We start from the raw sequence: 18,503 nt of genomic DNA, 5'->3' as shown, positions 1-18,503 counted from the left end.
TCCCGCGCCCCACGGCCCGGACAAATCACTGCTTACCCCATTTAATTATCCTTTACTAGCACTAACAACCCGCCCTAGAATAACAAGGGTGATAGGCCATCTAATCTAACACATTACGTCTTTTTTACGTAATTTCTAAGAAAATATTTTTAATAAAAAATAGTATAATATAAATAACAGATTTATAATATTAATTAAAGGAATTGTTCGCGACTTCTTTCACGCGAAATTTAAAAATAAATCTATTATTAATTATAAGCTGTGTCACATCACAACACGGGGATAGTGTTGCCAATAGTAAAAAACCTTTTCAAATCAATACAGTAGTTTCGAAACCAATTCAATGCAAACAATAAAATCTTTTTAATATTAGTATAGTTGGAGTACAGATAATATTTCGAACAGATGAAATGTTAACGCACGGTCTGTTTGCACGGCATTACAACATTTATTACAATCTTATTATATCCCTATCTGATCAAATAGGGACGATCTCTGGAAGAATTATCACTTGCAGACAGGTAATATAATTACAGTGTCCGAGCCTTTAATAGGAAGCTTTGTAGCAGCAAGCAAGCGTGCAACATACATATCAGTTATCTAGCATTTATCTCTTTTGACAGTTCAACTTTTATTTTACTTTTATACTTATGTACCTCACTGTACTATCGGAATTCAATCTCTGAGGAATAATCCTTACGTTTTAATATCTAGGAATGTATAAAAAGAATTACTCAATGGATTGGACAATAAGAAAGTGAGCTTAAATTGAATTTCGTTCTTGATATTTCTATTTTTGCTAAGGCTATAAGCCAATGTACAATCGAGAGATAAATTTTTATTAACCCAAAAAAATATTTTACAGATTCCACTGACATAAAAAACAACCTTCTAGAAACTTAGTCTTCTCTGGGATAGCCTAGGGATAAGTTGTTATGGCTACAATACATTTTATTAAAATAAAAAATAACTTTTTTTTTTATATCATAAGGTGGCAAACGAGCAAGCGGCAACCCGAAATCGCTGAAATAGCGAAGTGACCGTTGCTCATAGACTTGATATTTAAAATAAAATGTTTCATTTTATTAAGATTCATTTTATGAATCAGACAATTAAAGTAAATTAAAACTGCCACATAGATATAAAAAGGTGTTTAACATTTGCACCTAAATGTACAACTGCTTTTACGACAAAGCAATAAAATACATTATTTTGATGTCTTATAACCAGCTCATAAGTTTAATGTGGCTTTGATATTATCAAAACGCATCTGGACATAGTTTGTATGTAGATATGTAGTTGGCGACTCACTAACAAGTCAATAAAACTGTGTATTTACATTACAACTTGCCGTGCAATTAGTTTGCAGAGTCTCTGGAGGCTTTAGGATCAAATCGGAAGCCTTACATGTTAATGGACGACGCTGCTCGTTTTAATGTTCGAGAGCTTTACTCCGCTAAAAGCTAATGACTATAAGCGAGCTAGTAATAAATGTCCATTCCTATTGACGCGGCTTACAAATTGTACTTGATCTTAGCAGTTACCGACACATTGTTTACTTCGGCATTTTATAATCAGACTACTAATAAAAAACTAAAAGGATCCATAATTTCGCGATAGCCTATAATCCTTAACTATGTACTAAATTTTGAGGTGAGCAGTTGGTTGTGCAATTCATTTAAAGTGTGATTTGAAACGAAGGAAAATGATGGTTTGCTCTATACTAATCAAAATATTTGATTAAACAACAGATGATACGTTTTTTCTACGATAAGCTGACGTTTAAAGATATGTCTAGTCCGATTGGAAAGAGACGAACTTTATAAAAGATCCGTGACAGTACTTTGGTAGAGTGCCGCAGTTTGTGCAGTATTGGTTTACATGCGGTATTTGAAGAGTCTAGACTTTTTTGTTTTCTATTTCCTAGTTTACATATTTAAAGTCTTGTTACATGGAAAAGTCGATTAATTGAGATTAATTCAAAGACTATCTTTTAATATGTTTGAATAATTAAATCAAAAATAATTGTTAAATTCAATCTGTGGTTGCCATGGGATGACTCAGTACAAGGTAAATGACCAACTCCATATCAGTAGTTCGTGGATTAAGATCATGTCATAAGAAGCCTCTAATCTCAAGCGATCAATCATATTCCATATAACGCCATAGACTCACTGTGGTTCAATCGAATATTTTATTTATTCATAAATTAACAAAAGATGATAATTATTTATATTATAGTTTTCTTATATCTTGAAGGCTTAACTTTGCGCGTCGTTACACAGATGCGAGGGAAGGGCACTGCGCAGCGCGCCTCTTTGGGTCATCAAGATATATAAAAAGATTAATAAAACAAACGAAAAAAACTAAATCGTTAATCTATTGGTATTTATATGTTTGCAACACTTCTAAATATAAATTAAAATTATCTTAACATGCCAGTTGAAACGTCGACCTAGATATTACTACTCCTTTATAAGTATTAAAGAAATTAAAAGTCTCTTCCATCATTATAACGTAAAAGATAACCATTCAATTAAACGCGACTGAAACTGACAAGTCGATTAGCGCGGCCAGCGCAGTGGTTACAGGCTAACGTACAGCTAGTTCAAATGCGATACAAATTAAAGCGCGGGAAATAAATAACAGAACAAAACTCCTTCATAACGCGCCTCCGATCAAGTTAGTTACATGCTCCCCTATTGCAATTCTCAAGTCATTCTCAGTGAATAACATTAATGGAAAACCATGATAATGGTAGCTAGGATGGTAGCGATTTAACTAAACGTCTCTTAAGAAATTCCTGTTCATTTCCAGTACAGATATATTCGAAACGTTAAGAGGCAAGATTATTCATCTTACTAATATTATAAATTCGAACGATTAGATGGATGGATGGAGGGATTTTTCTTTGAAGGTATATCCAGAATGTCTGAACGGATCTCTATGAAATTTGGCATACATATAGAATATAGCTTTGAAGAACACAAAGGCTACTAATTAAGTTTTTTTTTAATACCGCCTCAACGGAGTCGCTGGCGACAGCTAGATACTGATAAACAAACTGTATTCGTATAAAAGTTAATCTGATGAAACAAATGAATAACAAATTAATACATCGAATGTATGGGGTCGTCGGGCTATCCATTAATCATCAAATCACATCGCACAATGCAGTTTAATTAGATACACGATACAACAGAGAGCCGCATTGTTGCTACATCAGCCACTTCATCAATAAATCAACCTAAAACGTCACTTAATCATTCAGACCCGGCCATGCCATGTCGAGACTCTACACAAATTTTACAATCATAAATTATAAGATTCTTATACACTATTTGTTTTAAAACTTGGTTTTTAGTAACTTAATTTTACTAATGTTATCTCTAGAACGGCTACGTGGAACTCACTGAAATTTGGCATGAATTAAACCTAGTCTATTAACATTTTTTTTTTAATTTTGCGCAGACTTAGTCGCTGACAGTCGATTAAAAAAAGTTATACTGGACGAGTTCATATGACCTGTGTTTTGAGTCTCCATTCTTCAAATGATCGGCGTTGGGGTATTTTGTTTTAACTATTTAGATTGTCTTTTAAGTTGGCTCCAGTTGGCATGGCACAGAAGCTAGTAGTAACAGTGGCTTCATGTAAACTATCGGGTTAGGTAGCCGACAGTAACCAACGCAAGTGTTTAATACGATTTGGCGTTTTGCGGGACGACGCTGATTAACTTTTATTAGTTGCATTAACGAAGATTTCTCTTAGATAACTTTAATTTTATTATCGATAATTTCTATACAAGATATTATATTCAAGTAAGAGCCAATAAAACGTTTAATTAAATTTACGTAAGCAATCAAAGTGGATTGGGAATAGCAATATCATAAAGGCGGCGACGCAACCTCAAGTTCTTAGTTACCTTTGAGTATTGCATTTAACAAATCTCATCGTTTATGGTGTTCACTTAGCAAATTGATATATTGCATGAATAAATTTATGTTGATAGATTTACTGCAAATGCGTTAATTTATCGTGATATTTCGCAAGCGTATAACTTATCTGTTAATAGTAGAATCTTTTACTATGATGTTTATTGACTTACGATGAACAAACACAAATTGAGTACAGATTTACTCGGAATATTGGGAAGTCAAATTATTCGCAATAAGTTATTCATCAATACCTTTGAACGTTTCCAATGTAGATGTTAGCGTATAAGTGTTTATGATTCTAAGCATACACAGATTATGTTGCTTCTTGTAAATCCATAAAGTAAAAAGTACGTGCTAAGATTCCGCGACTTTATCAGCAAGAATTATGATTCTTTTGTTTTTTAAATTAATGCAATAGCATTTTTGAACTAAATTACAATTAAAGATAGGAAAAAAGGCCACTATTTTTCTTTGATTCAAATAAATAAATTGTTAAAAAACTTTCGATCACTTCTATAACTTTTCTTTTATCGTTCACTAGCTGTTGACCGCGACTCCGTCCGCGTGGATATATAAAAAACTTAATTAGTGTAGCCTATGTGTTCTTTCAGACTATGTTTTACGTATGCCATATTTAATCGCAATCCGTTCTAGATATCTCCAAACACCCATCCATCCATCCGCATCACATCCATCTAAACATTCGCATTATATTCGCATATAATATTAGTAAGTTAAATAAAAAGCAGCTCTTCAAGGCATAAATTCGAAAAAAATGAATAAATAGTATCTGTCGCCTGGCTCTAAGCTACCTCCTCACCAATTTTCATCCATATCGGTAAAGCCATTCTTGAGTTATAAATAGTGTAACTAACACGAGTTTCTTTTATATTTATATTACGGTTAGACTCTTGGGTGTTTATTTTAATTCATTATAAATAATTATTCCGCATTAAAATTCCGCATTCCGCTTATTTCATACCTACATCCTCCGTTGTGCCGAGATCAAAGATAATTCAGTAAGGATGTCCATATGGCGGACGGGAGATCCACTTCAGGTTTCTTAGAGTTCGTCATAAAGAAAATCAGTTTAGTCAAAGTTATTTTAAATTTGATGTAATGTTTATTTGTATATGTTTGTAATTGTTTTTTAAAGAAAGGGCAAACGAGCCGCTGGAACACCGAGGTGATCAACGACACCCATTGACATCTGCAACACCAGAGGAACTGCAGATGCGTTGCCGGCCTTTAAGGAAATAGTATGCTCGCTCGAATTAATATGTAACGTCATCATAAATTTATATTGTCAGATAAAAAAAACTATTTAATAAGCAATGCTTAATTAAAAAGCTTTAAGTCTTTGATTAAGGTATTGTTTCAGGTGAAGTATCTACAATTTCGATGAAAGAAAAAAACACGTTCTTATTTCGTTTTATCTTTTAAATTGCTCGTTTTAATTTAAACATTCCAATACTATGAGTTCTATGAAATGTAATATTGACGAATGGACGACCCTATTGAAACTTTGGTAATATACCTAAAATGTTATATACTTTAAAAACAAAAATACAAATAAAATGTTTAATAAAATGGAATATTATATTAAACATTTCTTTGCACATTTCGCAGAAGCATCTAGCTCTTTTGTATGAAAATATAACACCTGTTAATGAATAACAACAAAAGTAATATTAATTAGAATGCAACATTTTAAGAGAGAAAGCTGCATAAAGTTGAAATAGTCATGATTTAATTTGCACACGCCTATATGGCAAGCGTGCCGCGGCATATTTTAAGAGGGCAATAAATCTTTTGAATGGTTACCACCACGCCGGCACCCATTACCTGCACTGTCAATGCTGGAAAACGATTTGTTATTTAGTATTTATCATCCTAAAGACGAGTTATGTTGGTTATTTGTGTCGCAGAACTCACAGCTTCAATTATGACCAGCTCCTATCACATGTCTGTTTCGAACTGATTGTGTGTAGATTAAAATATTTATCATCAATACATTTTGTCTAGCTGAATTAAAAGAAAATTAATAAGTAGGCTACGTGTTCTTCCAGATTCTGTTCTACATCTATGCCAAATTTTATCGAGATCCATGCAGCCGTTCCGGAGATACCTTCAAACAAACATCCATCCATTCATCCATCTAAACATCCGCATTTATAATATTAGTAAGATATGTAGTCACTTGAACATACATTATATATAGCATAGTTACATGACCTCTTAATTACATCTACTACTTTCACCTATCTTCTTTCCCCCCTTCCTGTTCCTTTTATAAATAAAACGTTAACTCGTGTACTTGAGCATTACCCCTTATATTCAACTTCTTATGAGTTAAAAGTAACATTTTTCATTAAATATTCATCAACACAATAAAATAAAATTCTAATAAATATTTCAATTGTAACGCTACAATTCTTATCTGTAAACACGTCTCTGAGTTTGACAAAACTCATCTAGTAGTCAATCATATAAACTGGGACTCGATAAATCTTTGATATCGTTGTACTCAATTTAAATATTACGGTGTATTCGATAAAAATGCGTGAAACGAATCACGACTCACATGTTTAATTATTCAAAGCAATTTGTATACCGTGTCCTTGCCCCTTTGCTATACAAATTACATCTCATTAGATTTCATATATTACTACAAATTATCTCAGTGCCATGAATATTTGTAAACAAAATATTTACATTAATATCAGTAAGTGATAACCTAACATATTTAAAGACAATATTTATTTGTTAATAATCAACATATTTTGCTAACTAAGAAAACTTGATTTAAATAATGTACATGTAAACTACATACGACTAAGTTATACAATTATTATAAATTCAATAACCTCATAAAACAGACGAATAAAATCGATGGCATCAAAAAACAATAAAATTAACATCGAACATACGACGTATTGTATTTTTATCGAAAAAAACAAAGACGACCCTTTTAAGGTTAAATATGTAAACTAACCTTTGTGCAGCATCCATAAATATGGGCTTCCTTCACTAAGATATAGAGTTATCTCTGCCCTTATTCGGAAGATGGAACGTTTACGTAGTCAGGCACACAATATTATGACTGATCATTTTTACAGTTTTATAACCACAAAGATATGATAACAATTCGAGTAATTTGTCACACTTAACATGCCACGGTTCCTAACTATAGCTCGTTTAAACAGAAAATTATGGTAACGACTTGATTTTTCTAAAATATATACACTGTTATTATACATATATTTGTGTTCGTTTCTTTGAATTAAACTCAATATCTTTCTGCTTTTCATAAAATTTATTCTATCTAAAATATGAAAAGGGTGGTTCGCCGAATAACCTAAAATATACATAACTACTTCTTATTTGAGTATTCCCACGAAATTGGCTCAACTTTGCAGACGATAAAGCGAAGAAATATTTTAAATTATGTCATTTAAATGTCGATTCACATAATTGTGTAGTCCAATTCGTGTGAGTCAAGTACAAATGTTTCCCATAGAACTTGGCACCTAGCGAATGTTTCCTGTTATTATGACCGTATGCAAGTCTGTTGGCCGCTGGCGATCCGCGAGTGCGTGACTGCTTTCAAATTAATCAAATCGCGACGCCTGATTAGACACGATTAACCTTCGAGGGAATGTTAGTATGCGAAACATACAAGCCTCTATGTTATGAGAAAGTGTATGGAAGTAACATGTTGGGGTTGGGTAAATAAATTTTAAAAAATGTGTTCCAGGAGACTGCCTAGTACTAAGGGTACTAAGTTAGGTGTTAAACTACCTGGATCGCTGGTAAATTTAACATTTTCTTCTTCATTACATCTAAAATATATCTTTGAATCACTTTCCTTATTTTCTTTTTATTCCATTTCATTTGTTTTTAATTTGGTCATAGATTATAGGGTCATTGAACTGTAATATATTTTTGAAGTTTGGCAGTTATTGTTCTGAATATCTTTTTACTTATACATGCAGAGTATAAACAATCCAATAGGTTGCCAATAGAGATAGTTAAAGTAAGAATCCTGCGCAGCATCAATACGTAAATAATGGTAATGAGATGCGCCAGCTTCCGCGGTTTGAATTGTAAGCGCCGAAGTACTGTTGTGATATAGGTTAACGCCGTCACGCACGCTCGCGTACACTACACATAAAAGAAGCGTCCCTGTAGAGTATTTCTCATACTAAAACTACACTAAAAGACGCCCTTAGTGTTACAGTTACTTCTATTAATCCCCCGCTAAAATGTATGGCATAGAACGGCTTTCATATAAACAAACAATTTAGACAAAACTCCGATGATCGGACTGAAAAGTGGATGAGGAATTAAACTTTCGAGATAGTCATTTAGAATCATCTTGGTAATCTAAATAAACGCTGTCTGCATCCTTCTTATATCATTTATATTTTATGTACATAATGTTATCAATAGAAAGTCGTATTTGCCTGCAATTGTGTTTTTTATAGCTTCCTGAGTAGTTTGCTCCTTGATGGCATCTTAATAATTTATGTGAACTGTAAATTTTGTGCCTTGCTAATTAGTAATTTATGTAATTTACAGAATTGACATTAAATATGTGTTGATAAAATAAAATACGACCACATTGAAAAGTTTCTGTGAATTTTAATATGACAATTTATTTTTTATTATTTTACACTAGACGCTTATCTGTCACTGACTGTACCTTACCGTAGTACGCGCTGTGTCCGTCTTTGTTCTCAGCACTCGTCCGTTATACTATACAATAATGTCTTTCTTCGACTCGACTGCTGATTGAATAATAAGACGACATAAAGACGAGCTGTTTCACGACCTGCGACGTACACACGTAGCCAAATGACCGTTGTTATACCGCCTCAACAATCCTTCTTTATTACTCTAGGTTCTGCACAATTCGTATGTAGATAATACATCACGAAAACAATACGCAGTAGAAAGTAATGGGAACAAATAAGTTACTATGTAAAACGACAAGCGTTCTGTAAGAATTTTCGTCATTAGAAGACTCTTAAGTGTTTTAAAAGTCAGTTCAGATATTTATAAAAGTAATAAAATATTTATTGAATTTAATTGAAGTGTTATAACTAGTTTTAACTTAAGTAGCTTTAATTTCTAGCTTGAAATCACTTTAGTAGCCTATAAAATCGTATCTAAAACATATCAACTCAAAGCCAAAGCTTTCTCAAAGTCTCATAAAATATTTATTTTCCCTATCCAATTATAATAGTCGTGACAAGAATGAAATACAACTGTTCTTAATGAAAATCTAATATAAATCTATCGGCCAATAGCAAACTATAAATAAGAAACGTACGCTGCACGATTGAGGAACAAGCGCTAATTGTAATAGATTTAGGTTAACTAACCTCAAGTCATTTCTAACCTATATACAATAGATTGTAATTTGATAAACATTGAGCAAAAAGGAAAGATAGACGATTTTTTTAATTTAGATTAAAACATGGTGTATGAAAGGTACTAATTTATTATTTTTTATAAAATTAATTTTTTTTTGACTTGAGAATTGTTACCACAGTTACATTGTACTTGAAATGTTTGTTGAGTTAAATTTAAATTGAGTTCGCGACATAATTTCTTGTAGGATTAAGGTAGAGAGTTAAATTTTTATTATTTTCCGCAATTGAAAACTCTCATGGCTTTAACTTAGAGAAGTAGGCAGAGACTATGGATTTTGATTATGAACTTTTCTAGTATAATTAATAATATAATTAATAATTAATAAATAATTCTAGTATAATTGCGTATTGCCTGGAGATGCCAGTACTGCACTTTGAGGGCCTTAGCAATCTGAAGTCTGTGTACGGCATCAACGTCAAAGTAAAGCAGTCCACGTATGTTAGTTCTTATTCTACATTCTTTGATATTCTACAATGTTTTTCGAAATGTTATTAACAAAACAAAGAGCGCGACAAATATCATATCGCGTCCTCTGTTTAGGAAGTATGACGCAAGTGACGGACCGAACTTGAGGAACATTACAATGTTATAGCAATGATACATCAATCAATGTTTGACCACACACGATGATTCGACAAGTTACAATGTCAAATACGTTGTCAATATCTGTTAGAGATATCCAAACATTGTTTATCTATCTTAATCTAAACTCTAAATTTTGATTGTTTGAAGTGTTTAATTAAAAGTTAGGCTGTTTTACTAAAGTATATTCACGCCTGTTATCTAAAAGAGTAAGCAGAGGAGTCATAAGTTCTTAGGCTATGGTAAACTTCATAATTATGCCTGTAACCTAAAAGTGTAAGCAGAGTTTACGTATTCCTCTCTGGATTGTTTTGTACCAATATTTCAACGCATACAAACGCATCAAATAGCTGTAGTGATTACATTATTATTTGTTAATAGTTGAAAGTTACTATTTGTCTCATTAGTGTGTTTGTTAACAGATTTGTTAGTTGTCGGAAAAGAGTTATTACATCAACCTAGTCATTTAGGTCTCACGCATGTTTAGTAGATAATACTTGACTTAGTGTAAACGATCATGTTATAATCGTTGTGAGTACTATCCATATGAATTAGTAGATAAATATTAAGTAAGATCCTGTCTTAGTTCATTAGTTAGCAAAACAGTGAGACGTCTATGAGACGCTTGTTTAGTTATGTTTACATTATTTGTTTAACATTATTTTAATTAATTGGACATTAATGTTCATAGTTTTAGAACTCAACCTCAGTCTTCAATAATATGTTTCCAAAAATTGTCATATTTATAACATAGCTTTACATTATTATAAAATGTACTAGTTGTCGCCCGCGACTCCGACCGCGCGGCATTTAAATTTCATAAAAATCTGTCAAGGCATTTCGGAGGAATATGGTAACTAATATTGTGACACGAAAATTGTATATTATATAACACTAGCTGTCGCCCGCGACTCCGTCCGCGCGGGATTAAAAATAGATGTTGGCCGATTCTCAGACCTACTCAATATGCTCACAACATTTCATGAGAATCGGTCAAGCCGTTTCGGAGGAGTATGGGAACGAAAATTGTGACCCCAGAATTTATATATAAGATTACATCTATACTTAACGATGCTGAATTATTTGCTTGCTACAAACTAACTGGGGTAATGAGTACACAAATGTGTAATCAAATGTAAGCTGAGGATTTCCTCAGGAAGTAAGAATCACATAAAGAAAGGAATGCACGGACGGAACAAATGAAGAAACAAAAGGAAGTATACTTATCCCAACCGGAACAAGAGTAAGTTTATGTTACAGATTAAAAATCATCATTTTATTTTTGTTTCATATATGAGACTACTATACACGACAGGTTAACCCTTCAATATCGGAAGCTTAACGTTTACAAAGGAAATTATGGTAAATCGTTATAGTTATATATATATATATATATATATATATATATATATAAGTTATTCTGTATATTAATAGTAGTTATTCTGCAAAATCGTTCCAGTGCCTAACAGAGTTTTTATGGAAATTACATTTAATGAAAACGAAGGAAGGAAACAGAAAATACAATGTCCGCTGTTCGTCATAGTATGAAATTATAAATACTTTATATACGCTTTCCGTGCGAATATGGTAGAATTTAACTCCAAAAAGTATTTAACGATGGGTTTTGCCAGGAATATGTACGTAATTCGTACATTCAGGTGAATTACCAACATTATATAATATACACATACACTCTCGATTTTATTATATACTATCTGTCCCCCGCGACTCTGTCCGCAGACAATTAAAAAAAAATTAATAGCAGCCTATGTGTTCTTCTAGCCTATAATTCTACATTTATGCCAAATTTCTTTCCATGCAACCAACGTAGAGATACCTTCTAACAAACATCCATCCATCCATCCAAACATTCACATTTATATTATTAGTAAGATAGTTTGGAATTCACATGCGCTAATTTCCAAACACTAACAAAACATTTACGACCACTGTCCTTAATACCGTATTAGAGCTATAAATTAAAATTTATCTTAAGTACGAACATCATTAGAATCTTTTAAAATAATAAGCCGGCTAATTAGTGTAAACTTAAGTATGTAATTAATACTATTGTTGAGAACATTTTTCTTGACACAACTTAATTGTCGCAGATTACAAAGACAATACCTATGCGTTGTACCAGTAAACACATTTATCTGACAGATATGCGATTACTGGAAATTGGTACGACAAGAAAGTTATTTTGAAATATTAACCAAACCATCCAATGGTGTATCTCGATCTCAAGTCTTCTTGAGTATTATTGAATATTCTTATATTACTAATAATCAGCAAAAGTTTAGATGGATGGATGTATGTTCGGAGGTAATTTCGGAAAGGCACAACCGAACTTTTTCAACGTTGCCACAGATATAGAAGATAGTCTGGAAGAACACATTGGCTATTTTTTAAGTTCTTTTTTTTACTACGCGCGGAGAGAGTCGTTAGCGACAGCTAGTAATATAAAAGTATGTATACAGCTACTAATCAAATCTGGGTCGTCGCTTCTTCGTCGCCGCAGTCATGTCAGACTGGTCGTGGTCATCACGTATCGGTGACCCGCTACTCGAGGCGCCACCCACTCTCCCTCCTCTTCCCTAGTCTCAGGATTTTTGTGCATTGGTATAGGTCGTCTAGATATTTCTAAATATCTTGCATCCCTTTCTAGAATATTCGCAGTTAGTCCATAAGTTAAATTTGGTAAACTTTCACATTTCACTTTATTAATGTTAAGACAAGTTACCTTATTCGTATCGGTTTAATTGTTCTGCGTTTAATTAATCAATTGAACATTCGATTAAAACAATTTCACCAATAACAGTCTCCTCGCAAAGTGCACCGGAAAGCGCGTGCCATTACAAAATTCATTCCAGATAAGTCTTGACATAAATTTAATATCGCCTTGTCTACAGTTCATAGAACTTGAATTACTCGCGTATACATGTGTATAAATACATATATACATTTGTCCGTTGTTTACATGTGTCCGAGGCGAGAGTGAGTCAATCTAGAAAGTCATTACGTTATCAAACAGGGAGTTGAAGAGAAATGCACGAGTATGTATGACCGCAGCGCGCAACAACGACCCGCTGCCTCTTATCGGGCGCATTGTCTCTGCGTGACCAAGAGATGTTTATTGATTACAATTCTTGAACTTTGTGCACGTAAACATTTGTCAAGGCACTTTATTAGGCTAAAAATAACATGGATTCCCATTTTGATCGAAATAGATTCGCAACTAGAAATAGTATTGAGTGGGTATATAAATTTTGATGGCTTTTTTTATATAACTATTTGTGGGAAAGCTATTAAGTTTTTATAAAAAAATATATTGACAAAAGCTTTTATTTTATATCATATAGGCGTTACAAGAATGGAGGATAATGGACTTATACGAGTTTTCAAAGTTTCAAAATGGTTAAGGGTACGGAAAACCATTGAAGTGTGTTTGAATCCCGCGTATCGAATATTATCGTGAACGATACTTAGTACAAGTTAAAAGCTTATGAAAGTTGAATTATGAATATTAGTTGAATTGGTAACTAAAACTATTATTAATAGTAAAACTACTATTAATTAAAAAAAAGTACATACATAGTTAAATATCTGTGGTGTCCATCTCGACGTACTTCACCGCTGTCCCTGGCGAAATTCGATTTATCGTCGTGCCAACACAACGCGATCCGTTGTGGGGTTCCGCCTCTTTGGTCGCAAGATGGCGTCCGTCAGGGCTATCGACATGCGATATCGCGCTTCTACCCGCACTAACGAACACGTCCTGGTACCACAGCGCGTTCTTATTGACAGTCGATCATACTGATATATCATTGCGATGCTATTAAATTGCACAAATAAACTAACACGGACTACTTGCATATATTACCTTCACTGTCATAAACTTTTGGAACTTGTTTATTAATTTTTGAACAATTATAACGATACAGTCAGCCAATGTCTAGAATAACCTAGTTATACTAGTAAGACACCTTTTGTTTTTATGACGGTTGTCACAACTTTTAACTTACAAGTAATCACTATCAACTAAATGTAAAAAAAAAACGTTAATTAAATTTTATGCTAATGAAAAAAATATTGACAGCCCTAATGCGCAGAGGCCCGCAAATTAGTAGCGAACATCAAGTACAAGAGGTGTCGGATTACGGGCGTCCGACGCGGCCCTTGGCCCGCGCCTCCACTGCACCGACCACTAATTCACGAACACACTATATTTTCTGCTTTCAATTGCAGTACTTGAAATGCACATATTATAAATTATTCGAGTTTTTTTGCATTCAGAGATCGGTATCGTGATTAATTTATTTAATAATGCGAATCACTTTTTCTCTTTAAGTAAAATGTTAAATCTCAACGAAAATGTTTAAAAAAATATAAAAACGCGTAATAAAAGTACGAGACCGTTAAGCAGTCATGGCATTTAATCTAGCCAGATTGGCAAACTGAGCGATGGAAAAACAACGAGCGTATTGGACACTTCTATTCATGCTCTATCCATAGACAAAACAAACAATGCTTTTTTAATTATGCCATGCAAATATTTACCCGTAGAAAGAGCAATATCAGTAGTTTTAAAAGTAGTAGCATTTAAACTATGTGTAGCATTTGTTGTGCTATATTTGGCTCGTTCACGTACCGACACGTGTTGCCGGCTCAAAGGTCTGACATCGACTGACGTCCCCTCTCTCCGGCATGTACTTATGGCGTGTACGCTCGAGACAAACAACACTACGTTTATGCATACACTACATCCCTTCCTTTTTTTAATATATTTAATCTTGCTAAGTATAGGTACTTGTATTCTAAAACTATCAATTAATAGAATACAAGTATACATAAAATTCGATTTTCTAAGTTTCTCTACGCTTCTACATGTATATCCATTTTGTAAGTTTAATAAACTTTTTAATAAACATTTTTCTATAAATTCACTTAATAATTATTTTCACAACAACTGCATAGATATTTGTTACCATCCTATACTTATCTTCCAAGTTTCCATTATTTCTTCCTTCTATATGCTCTACTTCCTTCCATTTGTTATTTAGAACGCGCCAGTGTCCCTCAATTCATTTTAAATAAACTTATTTTCGTCTTGGCATTTGTCACGTTAAAATATTCCGAACTTCAATATCGCCATCAATACCTGTCTCTACCGTATGGGAAGCAGGATTTTAATTGACGCTTACTTTGTTATCTTTGTGTAAATTATTAATGTCGAAGCCAAATATTTTGCTAAAAAGATATGTTTAATAATTAACAGTACTTAACAGTTTGAATGTATCCTAGACGTGATAATTTACGCTAGTAGTAATAATAAAATTTTACTCTGTACTATGAATGCTATGCACTGTAGACACAGTACTAGATGGTTGGAACACCAAAAGCTGTAACTGATGTAACTGTGCCCGCGACTTCGCTCGCACGAAATAGTGACTTGGATAGCATTTCAGTCACTTAGGCTAATCACTTAATATTACTAAGTTTTATACTGAAACATATTAAACCCACAAAAACTCGCACAAACTTCACATATTCCAATACATCAAAATCAGTCCATGACAATGGTCCCAGGCTCCTGTCCATCAATGTACCAAACCTCATCCAAATTGGCCCAGCAGTTCCCGCTTGAAAGAAGGTCAGATAGACAGACAGACAGATGAAGCCACCCACGCATCAATAAGAATGTTCTGTCCCTATATTATGGAATAGTCAATGATAATTTTCTTTTTCTAATACATAACCTGAAAATGACTAACTTACTATGTTAACAATTTAATGTTTCTTCTCCTTCAAAGATGTTATATTTTCTATTGAATGAAGGTTTCAAAAGTCAAGACTTATACCTTTTTTATATTTAATTACCAAATTTATTTCCCAGCTTATTTGAGATCTTTCAACCCACAACACAGAGTCACTGACGGTATTCAATTATGTTGAACTTTATATTTAACTTGATGGACAATATTTAAATGCCACTATAAGTTTTCAATTTATCAGATGTTCAACCTATATGTAACAATGAATTGCTAATGACTACTCTGAACATAGTAAAAGTCTTTTTCAATATAAGCGTAACATAAATAAACATAAAGAGACAAACTCTTTGTCCCTTCTTTTCACAGGTCAGCAAATGAACTTGTCATTGCCGTTTATTCTCTAATGTTATTTACAATCAAACAGTAGATATTATGTATGAAAATAGTTAAGTTAGTAGAACTAAGCGATAGCATTTTATTCCACAATCGTTTTTTTTTCAGCTCATAATAATCCAAATGGAATGCCATTTAAAAGTAAAATTATATGTCAACAAGATCTCTCTGATTTTAAACACACTTTTAGGCGGTGTGCTAAAGTCGTTTTAATAAGTCCATAGTGCGATTTTGGTTCAGTATTTCATAAATCGGTATTTCTACTCCCTAAATTGAGTTTCAAGCCGTTAAAACTTAATTCAAGTTGACTCACCAATTTTTTGCGGGTTATTGATAACAAAATCCAGCTTCAACATACCCCGACTGCGACTAGTGTGTCCTCAGCGAGGAGTTGCCTAAACAGCGACTTTTACAATGAATTCCTCCATGACTTGGTCCAATAATTATGCTATAAATAAAGCTATTTCAGAAAGAAAACATTAACCGTTATTTATTCTATTTTACGGCAACTGTAGTATGTCATTATCAAAGAAAAACACGTTTCCGCTCTTATTTTTACCAAATTAGAGCAATAAAATCAATTTCAGATGTATTTTAAATACAGAGTCATCTATCGCCGGAAGCGGAAACTACTTATCTGTTTCACAATTATTGAATCGAAATTCGTTTAGTGCACAGTACATCACGAGATTTGAACTTACATATACTCGTAGTTAATAGTATCTCTGGAAACTTCACCAATCCAGCATTAGCCACGAATTCGTTAATAAAGCCAATTATGATGACTTTAGTAAATGGCAATATAATATTAGAAATTGCGTTATACATATTGTAAATATTCATAACAAAACGTGACTAATAGTCAATCACATTTTATATCATTTTGTACTACGTATTTTGTAGTAAGGTGCTTATAACAGGGTTAAAAGAATTACTTCTCAAAAAGACAAAGGAATAGTCACTTACTTGTAAACAATATCGTACAATGTACATAATATAGTCGCCATTGATTTGACTTAAAATTACTTTACTTTTTTCCAAAAATCTAAAATGTATTCAACTAGCTTAGATTTAAGTTGATTAAATGAACTTACATTATAAAGATGACAGTAACAACTTATAAAGCTGTACTCCTTCGTATGTTATACATATATCTCTTTCCACTCACTTTCGGCACAACCATTAGACTTGCTCGCCGAGTGCTGCGTTTATTAATCTGTAACTTTACAAGCGACATGTTATTGATGATTTTTCTAATGATAAAACATGTACTGTAGGCATATAGTTGATTAACAGTCATTACTTTGATTTTATTGTAGATAATGTATTTCCTCTCACCTTAATTTAGTTACTTCTCACCTTAATTTAGTTAACAGTTTGCCTCACAGAAATTTTAGCTTCAAACTTCTTACCACTCGTAATATCAATTTATCGATCAGGGTTTCAATCTTCTTAATTTATGTACTTGACCACTTTTCAGGCTGTAAATGAACTTATCGATTTAACGATTAGATGATCTAACCAATTTAATGGTCAGCCGTGCTCCTTTCATGTCTGTAAGACATGACTGATCTAACCAATTTAATGGTCCGCTATGCAGCTTTCATGTTTGCAAGACATGAATCATCTAACCAATTTAATGGTCAGCTGTAGTGCTTTTATATCTGTAACACTTCAATGATCTAACCAATTTAATGGTCAGCCGTGGTTCTTTTATATCTCCAAGACACCAATGATCTAACCAATTTAATGGTCAGCTATACTCTGTAGACAAGTGCGAAAGTTCTTCTTCTTCGTCGTTACAGTTTTGTCAGATTGGTCATGGTCGTCAAGTATCAGTGATCTGCTTTACCAGACGCCACCTAGTCGCTGCCTTTTTAGTACATTGGTGGTCCAAGGTATCTTCAGCATTCTTCTCCAGCACCACATCTCGAGCGGGTCTATCTTCTTTTTCTCACTCTCTCGTAGGGTCCACGTTTTGGACGCATAAAGGAATATGGAGAGTACAAGCGATCGTACAAGCCGAGTTCTTTTTTCATTGCATTCTTTGCAATTTCTCCATCGCTGACCTAGTGATTGCCATTCGTCGCTTTATCTCGTCTATACAACCGCCGCTGTTCGTGCGAAAGTTGAGAGCGAAAGTGCAAAAGTACTTACACTTTATTGGAGGTGACTGTACCTATGTTATTGAAGTTATGTATACACATAAGGTTGACCGAGATTAACATCGCCGAATGCTATTATTCACACTGTTTGTCAACCATAGGTCGAAGACAGTCTTAAAAATGAATTTGATTATTGTTTTTGGTCGAAATCATGACAATATATGTATATGTCGTGGATATACTACCCTCGTAGTAAAGTAATGTTTATTTTATCA

At 33.3% G+C, this 18,503-nt stretch overlaps 1 long non-coding RNA gene across 2 annotated transcripts; it reads right to left on the bottom strand.

Moving 5' to 3' along the window:
• Positions 1–16,657: 16,657 nt before the first annotated feature.
• On the bottom strand, positions 16,658–18,497 carry LOC106127786 (uncharacterized). 2 transcript variants are annotated; one of them, XR_001228420.1, is made up of 3 exons: positions 18,281–18,497; positions 17,483–18,192; positions 16,658–17,345 (listed from the first exon to the last, which is right to left on the bottom strand). It is a non-coding gene; the product is annotated as an uncharacterized LOC106127786 (long non-coding RNA). The 2 variants fall into 2 exon arrangements; XR_001228421.1 differs by having other exon boundaries at positions 16,658–17,339.
• Between the last annotated feature and the right edge of the window lie 6 nt (positions 18,498–18,503).

This window comes from Papilio xuthus, unplaced genomic scaffold (assembly GCF_000836235.2).
Source record: "Papilio xuthus unplaced genomic scaffold, Pxut_1.1 DF824655.1, whole genome shotgun sequence".
Classification (NCBI taxonomy): Eukaryota; Metazoa; Arthropoda; class Insecta; order Lepidoptera; family Papilionidae; genus Papilio; species Papilio xuthus.
Note: the sequence above shows the minus strand (reverse complement) of the source record. Positions and strands in the feature narration are given on the sequence as shown.